The sequence below is a fragment of the Cyrtonyx montezumae genome, unplaced genomic scaffold (genome assembly GCF_038088225.1).
Source record: "Cyrtonyx montezumae isolate F1298 unplaced genomic scaffold, pur_monq_1.0 scaffold_3, whole genome shotgun sequence".
Lineage (NCBI taxonomy): Eukaryota > Metazoa > Chordata > Aves > Galliformes > Odontophoridae > Cyrtonyx > Cyrtonyx montezumae.
The window spans coordinates 37,394,004-37,411,385 of record NW_027072034.1 but is presented as its reverse complement, the minus strand read 5'-3'; the positions used below and the strand labels follow the sequence as shown (position 1 = coordinate 37,411,385).

The following is a 17,382-nucleotide window of genomic DNA, read 5'->3' as shown; positions in this document are numbered from 1 at the left end:
AGGTATTAACTAGAGTGAGTTACATGTGAAGACATAAAGTCTTTTAATGTTACAGACCTATCCTTTTGCATTTAGGGAGGGGAGGAAACCTTATACAATGTAAAAAAGACTGTTTTTTAACCTATTGTTATTTAAATAAGTATAACTCAGAGAAGGTACAGCTTTGAACTGAACAACTATTGTTATTTAATTTTTCCTATCTTTGTGAAGAAATCTTCCTCTCTATTTCCATTGACTAGCAATCCATACAAGTTCATACATACAAGTTCATTCATAGTGTAGAAAGGATGACCAATGGAAATACTACCTCTTAGCCTTATCTCTGTGCCCGGGAAGATCATGGAACAGATCCTCTTGGAACCTATGCTAAGGCACATGTAAGAGAGGGAGGTGATGTGGGGACAACCAGCATGGCATCACCAAGGGCAAGTCCTGTCTGACTGAATTAGTTACCTTCTATGTAAGTGTATCTACATCAGTGGACAAGTTAAAAGCCACTGATGTATTCTATCTGAACTTCAGTAAGCCCTTGGACACTGTCCACCACAACACCCTTCTCTTCAAACTGGAAAAATATATTAGGTAGACTGTCTGATGGACAAGAAACTGATTGCAGGACCATACTCAGAGAGCGATGGTCAATGGCTCAATTGTATGGATGGAGACAGGTGACAAGTGGTGTCTCTCAGGGGTCATTACTCGGTCCAATACTGTTTAATACCTTTATCAATAACACTGATAGTGGGATCAAATGCACCCTTGGCAAGTTTATGGAAGACACCAAGCTGTGTGGAGAAGTCCACATGCTGGGTGGATGGGAAGCCATCCAGAAGCCTGGACAGGCTAAAGCAATGGGCCTGGGTGCACTTCCTAAGTTTCAATAAATCCAAGTGCAAAGTTTTCCACCTGCATAATGGCAACCCCTGCTCACAATACAAGCTGAGAGTTGTAAGGACGAAGCACAGCCCTTCTGAAAAGAACTTGGGGCTACTGGTGGATGGCAAGCTGGATACAAACCAGCAACGTGCCTACTGTATCCTGGGCTGCATCAAAAAAAGCATGGCCAGCAGGTTGAGTGACCCTGCTTCTCTGCTCTGTGCTGGTGAGGCCTCACCTAGGGTACTGCGTTCATATATAGAGTCCTCCATATTGGAGAGATGTGAACCTGTTAGAGCATGTCCAGAGGAGGGCCACATAAACGATTCAAGGGATGAAACACCTCCACTACAAGGACAGGCTGAGAGAGCTGGGGCTGTTCAGCCTGGAGAAGAGAAAGCTCTGGGGAGACCTTTCAGTATACAAAGGGGAGCTATAAGAAAGAAGGGGACAGGCTCTTTAGCAAGGTCTGTTGTGATAAGACAAGAAGAAACGGCTTCAAACTAAAAGTGGGGAGTTTTAGATTGAATTCTTCTTTATGGAAGAATTTTTTTATGATAAAGGTAGTGAGGTGCTAGAACATGCTGCCCAGAGATCTGGATGCACTATCCTTGAAGATTTCAAGATTAGTCTTTACAGGTCCTTGCACCGCCTGATCTACCTGTAGATATTCCTGTTCATCGCACAAGAGTGGGACTAGATGAACTTTAAGGGTCTCTTCCAACTCAAACAATTCTAGGATTCTATTTTGAGTTATTCAACCAATGTAGACTATTCTAACTGCTAGCTGAGACAAAGGAAGGAATATAGGGCCTTGATTTTGCAAGGAAGGCATATTTCAGTAGATTTTTTCTATAGCAGAGCAATACAAGGTACAGATGGATTTAATTTTATGAAGGGATAGGATGAAACCTAAAAAATCCATGGTTTCTCTCATGTCCCACTCAGTGTGTATCAAGGGAAGTGAATCTTTTTCTGCCTCCTGAGCCACATCTTCCCTAACCAGCAGAGGTCACTACTATGACAGAGTCATCCAAGACTCTGAGGAATTATACAAATCAATTTACTGAGATCTTTCTAATAACAAATACTATACTACTTGGAGGTAAAATTGGCTAATTGGCTACTAACAATTTATAAGCATTACAGGTAGGAGTATCTTGGTGCAGGAGTTATTTCTGTGCTAAAAGTTCTAAGACAATATTGGACAACAGCTGCTACAAGGAATGAAAAATGAAAGAATATAAAGAGAAAAGGTAGAAAATGGGAAAAGAGAGACAGATGGACAGATATACAGACATGCACAAACACAGCAAGACAAAAACAGTTCACAATTCCTTGATGCAGTGATGTCTTGATGTTAGGGGATGCTGATCTTTAGTTGTGGATTGTCCAAGATGTGATGATCATTTAATGACAACAATAAACACACAAGTTCTCTTACTTATAGTCCAGAGCGGTTGAGATGGCTTCTTGGAGTGACAGCTTCTGGCTTCTGGGCTCTCAGCAGGAACTCTTTTGTTCCTGTCTTCTAGGCCTTGCCAATTTAAATCAGCAGAGATAAGAGAAAGCAGGGAGATGCCAGCTTGTATCTTGCCTTCACGGGATACAGTGACATTATCTAACTTCTTGCATCAAACTGAAAATATTTGCTTCCAGCCCAAGTCTTCAAACAGAAAACAGTCTTGGTCCTTCCATACAAAAGCATATATCCTGTGGCTCCATCCAAAGGAATGTTTTGAATGCAAAACTGTCCACAAGGTGTTACTGATTCTCTCATGTTAATTTCTGACAATGCATTCCTTACCAGCCTCACACGATCTCCTTTCTGGTAAAATTTCTTCGAGTTCAGAATAATTTTGGTTGAAGAAACTACTTAATTCCCCCTGAAATATCAAATTTTGTTTTACTGCAGGGAACAATGTCGAAATTTTATTTGCAATACCTGCCTCAGTTTCGTTTGTTTGTTTGTTTGTTTGTTCCAGAGAAGGGAAAGGTCACCTTACCTTTGAACATTAGTGCTCTTCCCCAGATAACTATGGAAATCAGCAGGGAGGAAATGAGTGGTAGATTTGAGGTACTAAACCAGGTTTCAGTACTGACTACTCCTATAATAACAACTCCTTCTCTTCCTGGAGTGCAAAGGAAAAAAAGAGCAATCGGTGTATCTGTTACACTCCTGGATGACTGGACACCTTGTCTGTAGGCAGTCAAGGCAGTTTATCCCATTAGCTGCGGTCTAGACCTGATTTCAGAAAAAGGGTGGGAAGAATTACTACCTCAGATAAAAGTTATTTCTGGAGTCAATTTAGAAAACATCAGTCAGGAACTTATAGATTCTTTAATTGATGAGAATATAGAACTGGTAAAAGATAAGAATCAGAACATATATTTACTGAGTGGGGTGGAGAATACCACATATTTACCAAACACATCTGGAATCCAGACTTCATATATTGAAATCAGGACATAGTGAGTATTATGCTGTTCTTTGAAATATATTTTATATACAAATTATTTATATAGTTTTAATTTCAGGCACTTGAAGCCAGCAGTCAGTGCCAGGATTTAAATTAAGATAGAGAACCTCTAGATTAAAGTAATTTACCTGAAAATAGAATAATCCTTTGAAATCAAAACTTCTGTACTTTCAAGAGGCCTCAGTCTTGGTCAAAACATACTTCACGCACATACATGTGTCAAAGCAAATTGGCACAATCAGATAATGAATACTAAAATATATACAAAATCTCTCTCAGCTGGATTGCTTCTGTGAATGAATTGGTTACCTTCATAAGACTACATGTTAGGCATTTAAGTAGCAGTACATGATGAGACAGCAGAAAGTGCATTGCACTTAGAGACGTCTCTCTTTCTCTCTGTTTTACATATGTAGAGCACTCTGGAGAAAAATATGTACTTATTTATTTATTTAGACTTGTAAAGCCCTGTGATTTATCATGAGTGGCTCTCCACTCCAAGTATTCACTTCAGCCAAGAGTACGTAGCACAAAGAGATTTAGAGCTAAACGCATTATCTTGCAGTTATGTTTCTTCCTGCACATCACTGACTTTGCAGATAATTTTTGTGTAGCTTTTGGAAGCACAGCTGTCTCTTCTCTTTGCTTTGATAGAAAGATAATTGCAAGATGGAAAGATGAATAAATAAAACAACCTTCAGATCTGAGACTTCCCATGAGAGCTGGTCATGTTGTCCACTGCTACTCTCTATAGTGCACATAACCTGATTTAAATGAGAAATATTCCTGAGAAGGAACTTTGAAAACACTTCTTAAACTCACCCAGTTTATCATCACTGTGAAAATGTGGGGAAATTCTATCAAACCTGGACTTCTGGTGATAGTACAAACATGGATTTATCCACATACGTAATTTCAGTAGCTTCTTGAACAAGAAGATGTTCTTTATAGAACAAAATATTTCATTTAAAATATACTGCATGGGAAAGATTTATACCTAATCCATTTTGGACATGTAATAAAAAGAAATAGTGATGCATATACCACAGACTATTCCAACATCTGGCAACAATAGAGAAAGGTGGATACAAGCAAAATTTTGCTCACTATCAACAGGCTGAGAAGAATTTACAGTAACATATATTCATTACATTGTGAATGAAGTCAGCTTTGATGCATTGTAAAGCTGTCCTGCTTGACTGAAGTCTGTGAAGTATGAGGTATTCAAAGCTATATAAAAACTGTAAGTTATCCTTACATTTCTCTATTTATTTAGTTATGAAAACCAATAAAGAATAAAATAACAGAACACCTGTTCCATATGTAGCATATATTCTGGATTCCTTTAGACAGTAAATTGTGTATGTTAAAGGGAAAGGCTCTTCTATTCTTGGCAGGCAGTCAGTCTTGGTAATTAGAAATTAAGATACTTCTCTTAATTTGAAATTAACCTACTTGGGGATATTATGTTTTTGATCCTGCAGAATTCCTAGCATACAGAGTCATACTAAATGTAATGAATCACTTTCTCAGCATTGGAAACTGGGGCACTGTGGCCCACGTGTACCCTGGGGATCTCCTGAGCACAGAAGTGCCAGAGACACTACTCTAACAGTGGTATATCTATTCATTCTCAGCTCTAGAGACACAGTTTAGTCTTAATAGCACAGGAAGGTCTGAGGTAGAGGCAATTCTGTTCAGAAGATGAAGTCAGGAAAAACATGGTGAATTTCAAGCCTTATTTTTGGCAATACAGTATATCTTTTTAAATGAAGCTTTTGTAGGGAACCTCGGCATTGGAGTGGTATTTTGAAATTACTGAGAGTTCTTTCTTCTCACTAAAATACCTTTTTTTGTTTGACTGATTGTTTTTATATACACTAGTGGGTTTTTTCATGTGAACAGGTTTAAACACTAGATGTCAGTCAATCACCTCACAAAAGCAAATTCTCAAGCCATAGCATGTTTATCTTTGGCAGCAAAAACATTTACAGGGAGTATTAACTATAATTAGACATCCAATAATAACTGCAGGATTGACAAATACAGTCACAGCAATTATCCCACAGGGCTGTTCAGCAGCCACAACTGCTGAGATTCCAGAGAAAGGGAATACAGAGAAAATTTATTTGCACACACAGTAGTGAGTACTCACACTGTCCTTGTGAAATCCTCATTAATCTGTCTAAAAGTCTAAAACTGCAGATGATTAACAAATTACCAGAGTAAAGCAGTCTACTTCAACTTCTGGAGCATTTGCAAAATGAGTGTTTCAAAAGAAAGGGCACCCATCAGCTAGGTTGAAGAACCAAGAAGCATTCTTATCTTCTGCATTTCCGGCTAGCTAAGACAAGACACTGGTGAGGGGCCATGGAAATGCTTTTCAAGAAGTTATGGACTCCTCTTGTTCTGACCTTTGGAGGTTGCTTCCCAACAGAGCTGCAGTGGCATACAGAAGCTGATGTCCACAGCCAAGCTACATCAGTTATGGCTTTGGTAACTGAGAGCTGCCTAAGCAAAATGCTTGCATTAACAATGGAGAACTTTTGCCAGATCATTTCCCTGGTGGTGAAGGACAACAGTGTGTCACTGGACTTTGTGAGTCAGGTCTCCTGGGTAGCTCAATGCTGAGGATCTTCAGTTTCGTGGCTCTGGATGTTAATGCTCTGGTACTGCAAGATACAAATAAACTGAATCTGTCTCCAAAGAATAATGATATACAAGGTTACCTGCTGACTTAAGTCCTGCTGCATGACTAGAAATAAACCATCCCACAACATGAATTCATATATCCTCACTGATCTCTCAGAAGGAATATGTGTGATGGGATCCTGTTGCCTCTCTGCTACGTGACTCAGGGACCCAGCTTTCCTTTTAGACTGTGTCATGGACCTGATTCAAACACTCACAGTTCCACTAGAATTTGGGATACATGCATCCTCTGAGGTATCTACTCAGTGTTTTAAGCTTAGCTTTATATCTACAGAGTTTTTTGTTATTCTTTTTATCTATCTTTTAATTCAGTAATCTCAGTAGGCCTCCAAAAATTACTTCTTCATTCTTGAAGAACTTTCAGACTGACTTTCTGTCATGGAATAATATATATGTAAGATTTTGAATACTCATCTACTCTTAAGACAATGCCACTGTGAATACTGAATGGAAACCTACCCCAGAGTGCATGAAAAAATATATTCTACAGTTTTGGTCTCTATGCTTTTATACATATATTTCAAATTACAGCATTTCAGTTGTGAGACGGAGGAGAAATGTCACATGCTGACTGCAAAGCAGCCAATTTTTTCATCCAGTCTATGAGGTTGCAGAGTCCTGGGGTGTGATACTTTTAACTATGCTATCCTAAAGTACTGCCAGTAGAGTTAGTGCAGCTGTTGCCACATGTCAGTCCATGGGAAGAAGGACCTCCTAGGACATATCATCAGAGGAGGCAGGTAACTGCTTTCAAGATAAATAACAGGGTTGGATTTTTCTCTGCTCTGTACATTGTGAGACAGAATACATCCATGTGCAGGCCTTCTCTGTGAGAGCAATTGTATTTCCACCCACTCTGCACTCATCTTGCCTGAGCATAGGTCACTGAAGAAGGTGAGGGGACTGGAGAGTCAGTCCTTTTGATCTCCAGATGATCATTTTATTTGGGTCTTTTAAATATTATTTAGTTGTTTGATCTCACATCAGGGCTCTGGTAATTTTTTTCCTGGTGATGGAAAGAAAGAACAGTGAATTAGTTCCTCATCTTTATACCTGTCTCTCTGCTGTGATCACTTGTCCATCCCCTCTTGTTCCCTTTACTTCAGTATAGTTTTACATGTGCGCATCATTGTTAAAGCCATGACAGCCCCTTAAACTGATAAAAGCAAGATATATTTGTATGGCAAGCCTTTTTACTGGGACAAAGGCTGCACTGTGTGCAACAATACCTTAAATACCTGGAACAATAGCTATATTTGAACTCAACCCACTTAAGTGTTGCGTCCTTGCTAAAAAAAAATAAAATAAAATAACAGAACCCTTCTGCAGCCCATGGAGAAAGACAGATATCTTGCACACATGGCTCATTCTACCTGAGAATATCTGTTTCCTTCTACTTTTTTTCCTTTGGTTGTAGAAAGATCGCAGTTTTACCACTGAACTCTAGTTCTATAAATAAAGTGAAATAAGGAAAAGACATCTGTGATATCAAAGATGGAAACTGTAGTTAAAAGTTGGAAAACGGAAAGATGGAGGAAAGTAGTATAGTGGTGAATGAAAAAATAGCTCTCAGATTTAATGCTTCTTCATACCTGCCATCAGAAGATAGCATGTCTTGGACATATATATCTGGTATTTTGAAACTTCTATCATTTTTGTGATTCTTCTTCCAGGAAGATACATGTGTGATTCAAGATTCAACCATTATTGAAAATGTCCTCCAAACTGTTTGAAATATCCATTTCTAGCTCCACCTACAGCCAGCTCAGAAAAGTGGGATGGATTTTGGATTTATCTGTCTGAAACCTAAGATTGACCTGGTGTCATCACTATCATCTCTGCCTGACTCAGAAACTGAGTTCAGAGCATGAAACATGTGATACTAAGTTGATTTGATCTGTGATAAATTTCCAGAAGATAAAGCTATGTTGTTTCAAATTATCTTCTGGGTCTTCTGTTGCAAACTAACCGTATGAAGTTGAATTTGGTGTTTTACTGCTAAAGTAAAAAAATGAGCAATGTAACAAAAGAAGTCTGTGTCCTTCACCTATGAGAATCCTTTGATGGCTTTAAAATTGTCAAAGATAGTCTGACACAGACTCTGCCTTCTCCCTTGATGACTACTTATTTAATGGCTGTGAAAATTGAATACTTATAAGACCTTTTACCTTTGGTAAAACTCTGAATCTGGCTAACAGGATTAGAAGGAAAAGGCAGGTTACCAACAGACAAACTCCATATACTACATCATGAAGCTGTCAAAGAAACTAAGTGAAATAAATGCTGATCTCTTTAGAAATAAATATGGGTTTATTTAATATCTGCTTTCAAAAGCATACAACCCATTTTTGTGTTTGCACACGTGCTAAAGATGTGTTCATTTCTCTCAGTCACTGACAAATAAATTTTGCGCTTGTGGTGAATGCAAGTCAAGTTATGTAAACTTCATGTGAGCATAGTAATCTTGTTCCCATTGTAATTAATACAAAAATTCTCATTGACTACAGGGACGTTTTAATTCTGTTGAAACAGTGGGAATTGTATGAAATTACTGCACAAAGCCTGACTGCTCACCACAGAAAAGCAGAGTCTGATTACACAGTTCAGCACCATCTGTAGAAAGAAGGAGAGGTAAAAAACTTTAGAGTGTCAACTCAAGATACTTACCTGGCAGGGGAGGCACCATGATCAGGCAGGTGGTTTTCCCAGGGTGAGGCTCATCCCCTGCACTCTGGGTGTGCTGACCCCTGTGATTTCCCCAAATGCGGGAAACTCGACTGCATAATTTGTGGTAGTGGGGGACTGTGTTCGCGCTCTCCCCCCATAAAATTTTCTGTTCAAGAAGCGTTTAGATGTGGTGCTAAAGGATTTAATTTAGTAGTTGGGTAGAGATAGTGATAGGAGGATGGTTGGACTAGATGATCTTATAGGTCCTTTCCAACCTTATAAACTTATGAACTTATGAAGGTATATTTTCCTTGCCTTAAGGAACCAGTATAAAAGTGCAAGCAACATATTTCATAACTAATTTGAGGCACCTGAAACAAATACGATTTCAATGCTGTAAACATTACATGGGAGTCAAGATTAAAACAAAATATATTTTTTGTTTATCTGTTTGGTTGGTTGATTGGGGTTTTGCTTTGTTTTAGTTTTGTTCCATATTTTTGTCAATGCTAGATGATACTTGATATAAAGCTGCAATTTCATTTTTGAATCATATCACAAACATCCTGTCGAGACAGTCAGATGGTTTATCTGTATTTTTTCCTGTATATTGTGTGAGTCTACTTCTTATCTATTTCTTGATTGGAGTAAATAGGAAGAGCACTGTAAAAATTCAGTGTTTTTCAGTGGCTCTACATGCAGTTTTAGTTGTTCCATCAAAAAAGAACATAGCAAATCTAGAAAGTCAACAGTGATAAAGGGCATGAAATGGCTTGCATCTGAGAAGGAATGAGGAGGACTAGGATCCTTCAGACTGGAACAGAAATAGCTAAGAGGGACGGTGATATTAGTCTATAAATATAGGAAATCAGATACACCTCTTCCAACTAAACTGCTAAAATGTGAAATCTTTACTGAAGTGTGCTATGGACACTGAAGTCAATATGACTGCAAAAGGTGATTTTAAAACCACACATAACAACTAAGTGTTCATCAAAAAACATTAAGCACACTTGTCCAACTCAGGAAGACCCTGAACTGCCGGATGAGGGAAGGTTGCCTTTTGTGTTTGCCCTCTCCTTACATTCCTCCTTTGGCCTCTTGCTGGAGGTGCTGATGGTGCAGTGTGCCCTCCTCACTTCCCCTGGGATGTCATCCTTGGCATGGTGCCTTCCAGGCTGGACTACTGATATTCTGCCATTCTGCCATTCTGTGTGGAGAGGAACAGGGTTTGGGAAGACCATGCCATGCCCTCCCACTCTCCCATGGAGGGAATACAGAGAAGATTTTGAGCTGAGCTCTCATATCTTATTTCTTGTGCATCTTCTGGTAAGGAGAAGAAAATAAATAAGACTTTGAAGCATAGATTAGTTATCATTGTTGATAAGGGCATGACCTTTATGGACCTTTTTTTTTTTCCTGGAATCTATTTGCTAAAGGCCTATAGAATGTTCCTAAAAATGGTGAACAAGCTCAGAATATAAGCAGACACAGTAACAACAAGCTGTTGAACATAAGCTGTAAGACTTTGGGCTGGGGCTTATGAATGCTGGGGCTGGGCTGTTACTGTGAGTTGTAGGAGTAATCACACTCCGGCTACAGAAGCTCACAACTCCACATGAAGACACATGTCATGCAAATGTGTCTCATCTACAACTGGTGGGTGTATTTCACATTTTGGCTCACTTCTCCACCTCCTTCCTTCCCCACCCCTACTGCAATGAAATATATTTACTCAAATGTGCTGCCTGAACAGAGATTATCCATTTTGTTCAAAGAAAAATTTAAACTTCCTCAGTTTAACTTGCTCTACTATCTCTGCTTTGTTGTTTGATGAAGGAGATAATGAAACTGGAGATAACAGAAAAAGGAAAAAGTGGCCTATCTTCATCTATTTTTTTTCCTTGTTAGTGCTCTGTGTTAGGTGCCACTATATTTTTTTCTTTAGCTTAATGTGAAGACATTTCTAGTCTCTTTTTTCATTTGTCCAGTTTGTCACCCTCACTAACTGGAATGTATTATTTCCTAATTTAAATTTGCATTTCATTGTAGAGTTGGGAAAGATTGCAAGCTTGACTGATGCTTAATTTGCTTCCCATGGCGAGAGGTATGACATGAATGGGCTGCAGCCTGGGCTGGCTCTGCTGGCACAGCTGTGGGCCTGCAGCTCTTCTTCTAGCAAGGGGTGGCTTTGACCCTCAGCAAGGGTGAGAGGAAAAACTCTTATGTCAAAGTTTCATGCCTGATAACAGACAGGTGGAGAAATAGTCTGAAAAACTTTTACATTACAGGTGTGCACTCAAGGCATCAATTAGCAGTAGGGAATAATGAGATAAAATCCAGTCATTTTCTTATAGTGTTCTTGTACATTCAAGCAGAAGAGCTGTGAATCAACACATTACGTGGCAGTCAGTACTCAGGCTGACCCTCTCAGCTGTGAGTAATGCTGTCCTGGTTTGGATCTCTTCAGAAATAAATGAACTAAGAAGCCTTCTGTTCTAAGAGCTGTGGAGTTCAAATTACGTTAATGAGTTTGTGTGGGAGTGGGAACAGTGGAGGTGGCAATCTTGTGGTTATTATTTCTTAATCATTTAAAATTAGAATTTTCTCCCTGTAGAAGCAAAGTGTTGATTTTTCTTTTCATCAGCAGTGCAAACCGATAGACATCACGGACCAACCTTTTCTAAGTGTGTGATCTCAGGAAGCATTTTTACTTAGATTCTCCTTGACTAGATTTTGTGAGTTCTCTGTATCTCTTAAGCACATTCTAGTGTAACCATGTAACTGAGGTTGGACAAGTATCAGACATTATTTTGCTGTATTGATCCATCAGATCCTGAAGTTCCATGGAGCTGAGTGGATTTCAGGGGAAAAAAAGAAAAAAGAGAAAAAAAAAACCACAGAATATAACTAGCTTTGAAATGTCAGTGCTGCATAAAAACTAGTTTGCTTACATTCATATGCACTGGGAATTTGTCATACCCAAACACTAAGTCAAAGAAGAATTTTTTCAGGGAAACCAGATACAATTTTTCAGCATAATTTTCCATATCAGTACCATATTTTAAATTGAAATAAGGAGAAAAGTACATCTTGAAGAGATGTTTGTTTAACAAAAGCAGAGTCCTCCTTTCCAACTCAAAAGCATTATCGTCTTTCCATGAGCCCTCACAGCCTTTACTTACACTCTCCAGACTTTTTTTTTTCTTTTTTTTTTTTGAGTACACTAAGAAAAAAAAGATCCCAAATTTTCTTCCCTTTTAGATCTAATTTGATAAACACTGCTACCCTCCATTCCCCAAATGCCTGCTGGTCATGGCCATCACAAAGTTAATACTGTTACAAGAAATGAGCTTAACTTAAAACATATGTTTGCTTGTACAACGGCATTTTAGAAAGCATGCTTATATTTCCCCATCCTCAACTTTTCTATGGTTTGTTTGTTTGAAAACATTTGAAATTCAATTACATTTACTACAATTCTGAGAAGGGCCCTTGTTTCCTTTTAAAAACAACTCACAGGAGAAAAGAAAATAGGGGCTATCAAGAAAAAGATCAAACTCTTGTAGGTGCAAGATACAGTCTAATTGACTGGCTTTTCACCCTTCTTCCTTTAAACGGATTTTTTTTCCTATTTAAGAACATAGTGCAACAGACTCACTTCCAACTAGTCTTACACTGAAAGATCCTCTCAGCAGTCAGTAATGACTGCAGCTGGATTGTAAGGAAGAAGGTACCCTGGATGAAGTTTCCCCCCCAAACCAGTATTAACAGCAGGTCAGTTGGCAATAGAACTGGAGTTGGCAGCTGGGTTTTGGGTTCTAACACCATGAGATCTTGTCTGAAGATCAGTCTCTGCTTAGGAGATGGAATGTACCTCATTAAGTTGGGCAAAGGCATTTTTGCCAATAAGTTGGTAAGCCTTATAAGGAGGACTTTATGCTAGGAAGGAGGGGAAGTGAAATGACAACCAGCAGCTCTGTAAAGGTGTGACACATAGGGCTCCTGAGAAAGGGATGTGGAATGATGTAGGAGGGAAGGTCTACCTCCAACACTTGCAGATCAGCAAAACAACGACTACATGACAGCTGTGCCGAGAAATCTCCCACTTTATAGCAACAGAAAGTTTGCCCCTTTAAAGTGTTTGTACGCCTACACATGCTCTATGTGTAATAAATATGTTAGAGATATGCATACTCCTGAAAGTAACTCCTGAAAGATGATAAATTCCATTTTGAAGTGATAGAACTAACAAGGAGAGGCTAGTTGGGAATATGGACATCAAATATATCTTTGGATATAGTGACTGAAATGGTGGAGTTCAAGATACTTAGGGCAGCAAAGAGATCACACAGCAAGATCACTGTTGGACTTCAGGGAGAGAACTTTGGGCTTTTCAAGGTTTTGCTTGGTAGAATTGCATGGTATAAAACCTGCAGGAAAGAAGAGAAGAATGCTGGATTCAAGGATCACTGCCTCCAAGCTCAAGTACGATGCATCCCAATAAAGAGAAAAGGAAGCAAAAACACTATTAAGCCTGTATGAATGAATTTGGAGCTCCTAGTCAAGCTCAAATACAGAAACAAAAGCCTAGAAATGATGAGAGCAATGACAGCGTACCTAGGAAGAGTACAGAGACATTGTCTGAGCAGGCAGAAATCAAGTAAGGATGGATAACTTGCCCAGATAGAACTGAACCTGGTATACAGCATTGTCTATTGAGTGTTGAGGCAGAACTGCTCATACTGAGACCCCAAAATTTTGGATGGTTGAACATGGTGTGGAAGTTCTTAGTAGGGCATGGTTAGTTAAATTGAGGATTTTCTACTATGCTAGAAAATAAGATAACTCAATCTTCATAAGTAAGTGTTTGAAAAAATATGTTTTGGAATGATTAAAATATCATGCATAAAGTACAAGTATTTTAGATCCTGTATGGACTTAAAGAAAAATGCTAACACTTTTATTGTGTAATAAAAGGAATAAAGAATGTAAAAGAAAATGATTCTGGCAGTGAATTTTTGTCACATTTTTCTTCTAAAAATCTGAATTTTGCTATAATGTATTAAACAAGCAAGCAAATAGTTCAAGTTAATATTAGTCTCTTTTGTTGTAATTGTTCAAAACTTAAACCAGAGAAAGACTGAATGAGTGAAGTTAATTTTCCACATGCAATTTTATTTTCATAATTTTTTGCATGCATGTGTTCACTTGATAACAGATGAAAGAAGTAAAACACCACAAGATCAACATAAATCAATGGAAATGTATTATCATTGGATAGTACATAGAAGAGATGTCTGTGATTTTCAAAGCTTCAGTACACTGAAAAACTTATTTTGCTACGCATAGTACTTTAAAACAATTTAGAGCTAAATAAAATATATGTCTATAAATAGAAACACTAATCAAAATTCTTCAGTAGAAGACAGATTGCTATTTATGCATAATCTTTGCAAATTATTATGAAAGTAGCTCAGGTGGGTTAACTTCTCCCCCCCAAAAAACAGTCTGAAAAAGATTTCAAATTATAAAACCAAAAACTATGTATTGATACAACAGAGAAGAGCTTTAAAAGTGTTTGTTAATGTTTTTTGGGCTGGTTGGGCCAGGTTCTGTAATGATTGGGGTGGAGGACCTGTGGACCCACACCCTGGGAAAGGGAAAAGGGAAAGGGAAAAAGGAGAAGGGAGATGAGCCTAAAAACAAAACAGCAGCAATGATCTGAGGAGAAAAGCTAATTTTCTAAATAAGATATCGGAATGCAAAATAACACAATATAATTGGAATTGGAGCTAATAAATCAAATAAAATGAGAGAGAGTGTCCAAAAACCGAAGGCCTTATGCTAAATGCTGAAGGCTAAATGGCTAGTGGGCCCCTGCTGCTGGGTCGATCCAAAAGGAAGGAGCCTGTTTCTCGGGACATGCAGTTTTTATCTTTCCCTCTGAGTGGAAAATGGAAAAATGCAAGGCAACACAAAGTCCTCTCAGGTACATATTTCTTCTCTTCTGAGACAGATATACCTGGAACCATCAATGATCCATGGAGCTGGAGCATTAACTCTTTAACTCACAATGCACTACACGATGTGGAATGCCAATAACAAAAATCATAAAACTGTAATAGTGTTGAAAAAAAAAGTCTGTAAATAGAACTTTCACATTTAAAAACTTTTTTTTTTTGAAAAATACACATCAGAACATTACAAAATGTTATTTAAAAAAATCCTTTTTCATTTTTTCATTATTTTTCTACAGAAAAAGCAAGCAAAATGACAGTTACCCACTAAAAAATTCCATCATAATCCTATTTTAATTAGGAAAATGTTACTGTTAAAAGCATTTAGTAAAGTGACAAAAAGTTTGCCAGGAAATATGTTTTAAGAAACTCACACATCTGGAAAAAAAAAAACCAAACGGAAAAAACACAGAAGCATAGATAGCTTTTGTGAGTCTGAAGTGGACACAACAATCTACAGGTGTGCAGAGGTGAAAAATTGCTATGGTTTTAAAGTATATTCATCAGAAATTTACAGTGAAAAGTGATCCATACACAGAGTAGAAGTGTCACAGGAGGAAGTGATAAGATCTTTAGCCTTCTGATAAAGAGAGCTGTTGTCAAATGTGTGCTTCAACAGATAAAACAGATTGACCATTGAAGGAACTCAAAATATATGACTGATCTGTTCTGAAAGCATAGTAAGGCAGTGTGAATCATTGTTTCCTTTATTTTGTATATGGATGAAATTAGGATTTGAGATAATGAGACCCAGCATATTTTTCTTAGGGGAGTGGGAAGGGAAGAAGAAAAAAAGAGGGAAATTTAAGTTATATTTTGAAGGGGCAACTGTTTTATTTTGCTTTTAAATAAAGAACTAGATTCTACCACATCTTTACAAGGCAACCAGTGTTCCAAATACAATTAATTTGAAAACAATGCTTCAACTTTCATTTCTCAAGTGTAGACATGATGAAGCATATGCTGTCAATACCTTGGGCAAAATGGAAGACAGCTAGATAATATACTTCAGTTCTCTTCTGTCCATGGTATATGAGTGCTTGTATGTTGGTTCTTATCAATATGTACTCTTCCTTTTACCAACTTCTAATAATTCTTAAATTGTAATGACCTTCAGATAATTTCCTAAAGATGTGACTTATCTTGCACAAATTGCCTTACAAGTGAAGCAGTTTCCATTAAAATTAATATTTACAGAGTGGGAAAAAATTGGGAATTTCAAAGTCTGCAAGAGTTGACTTGCCAGTTCTGTGGCCTTCATTCAAGAGTTCTTTAAATGGTACTGAATTTTCGTTTTTATTAGTTAAAATAGTTACAAAGTGAATTTGTCTAGATTTCCTCTTAATATTTACAACTATGTAAGAATTACTGATACCTAATAAGTATTGGGATTTCAGATAAAGCTACCATCAGGAAGAATTAGATACAAACTTTTGCTTTTCAAGTTGACCAAATTGTACCACAGTTTCATTTACAGCAAAAACTATAAACAAATTAAGATCTTACATGTCCATGACACTCTGAGACTTAGAAATCACTGTTGAGGTCTCCCAGAGCAGTCAGTGTTCAGAGCACTCTGAAGGACTATGAATTATGTGGGAGCTATCACTACAGTAAAGCACTGGTCCTGTGGCATCAGCTGGCAGCATGTCTCAGATTAGGCTTAAAAATGCAGTCTAGCAATCTGAAGATTGCTGTCAAACATCTGAAATAAGAAGGCATCAGCCATCACACTGACTAAAATTTAAGTTTCAGTATGTTAACTAACTAACTTCCTTCCGAAGTTTATCCAAGCTCAGCGATATTCACTCCTTCCTCTGCTGTGCAGTACTTGGGACTGCATACCCTGACAGTGGGGCAACTAAATTTCAGTTGAAAATAAAGAAGTGTCCACAGATAACTGTTTCTGCAAGATTCGTACACAAATCTTGAAGAGTGACAAAGAAATCCAAATAACTAATTATATGTTTAGCTAGGCACATGATTTACTGAGCTTATATCATTTTCTAAATCACTTTGGGGCATAAGCTAGTGTGAATGCAAGGAACTCATATAATGAAACAAGAATTTTATGCCTACAAAGAATGCCAAAATTCATAAACATTCCCCCAGCTAAATTCTCATTGCCTGATTTTCTGAATTAAGTGGTGGTAATTATATGCCTAATATACATTCCTAGTTAACATGCTTGTCTCTATGAATTCAACAATTGCTTATTCAAACAATACAACAGGCATGTAGCAGATAATTGACATACACAATTAACTAATTTGCATCAGCAGTTGCTGTAATTTCATGTCATTCTGATTATGCATGAAGTCATATGTGTATTTTTAAAGTAGCTGAAACACAAATGAAAAACACAGGCTCAACATAATCTTCTTATTTACACTTTCCTTCTCCCTCTAAAAATATTTTACTTTCACCACTATGGTCATTCTTGTGGTTTTACTTCAGTTTATTTATTTATTCTTTCCTTAGCCCATTGCCCTCTAACCAGGTCTGTAGAATTCTGTGAATAAATATCTCATGAGAAGGTCACCTCTGTCAGCTTAAGTATCCACCTGTGTTTGCTTAAGTAGTGCTTAAATTCTTTCATGAATGCTCAAAGAGGCCCTCAAATTTTT

The 17,382-nt window shown here is 37.7% G+C and overlaps 1 non-coding gene across 1 annotated transcript; it reads left to right on the top strand.

Annotated features, from left to right (window-relative positions):
* The first annotated feature begins 8,727 nt into the window (after nt 1–8,727).
* Nucleotides 8,728–8,891, top strand: LOC136053361 (U1 spliceosomal RNA). The gene has a single exon (XR_010622625.1). It is a non-coding gene; the product is annotated as a U1 spliceosomal RNA (small nuclear RNA).
* The last annotated feature ends 8,491 nt before the right edge of the window (nt 8,892–17,382 follow it).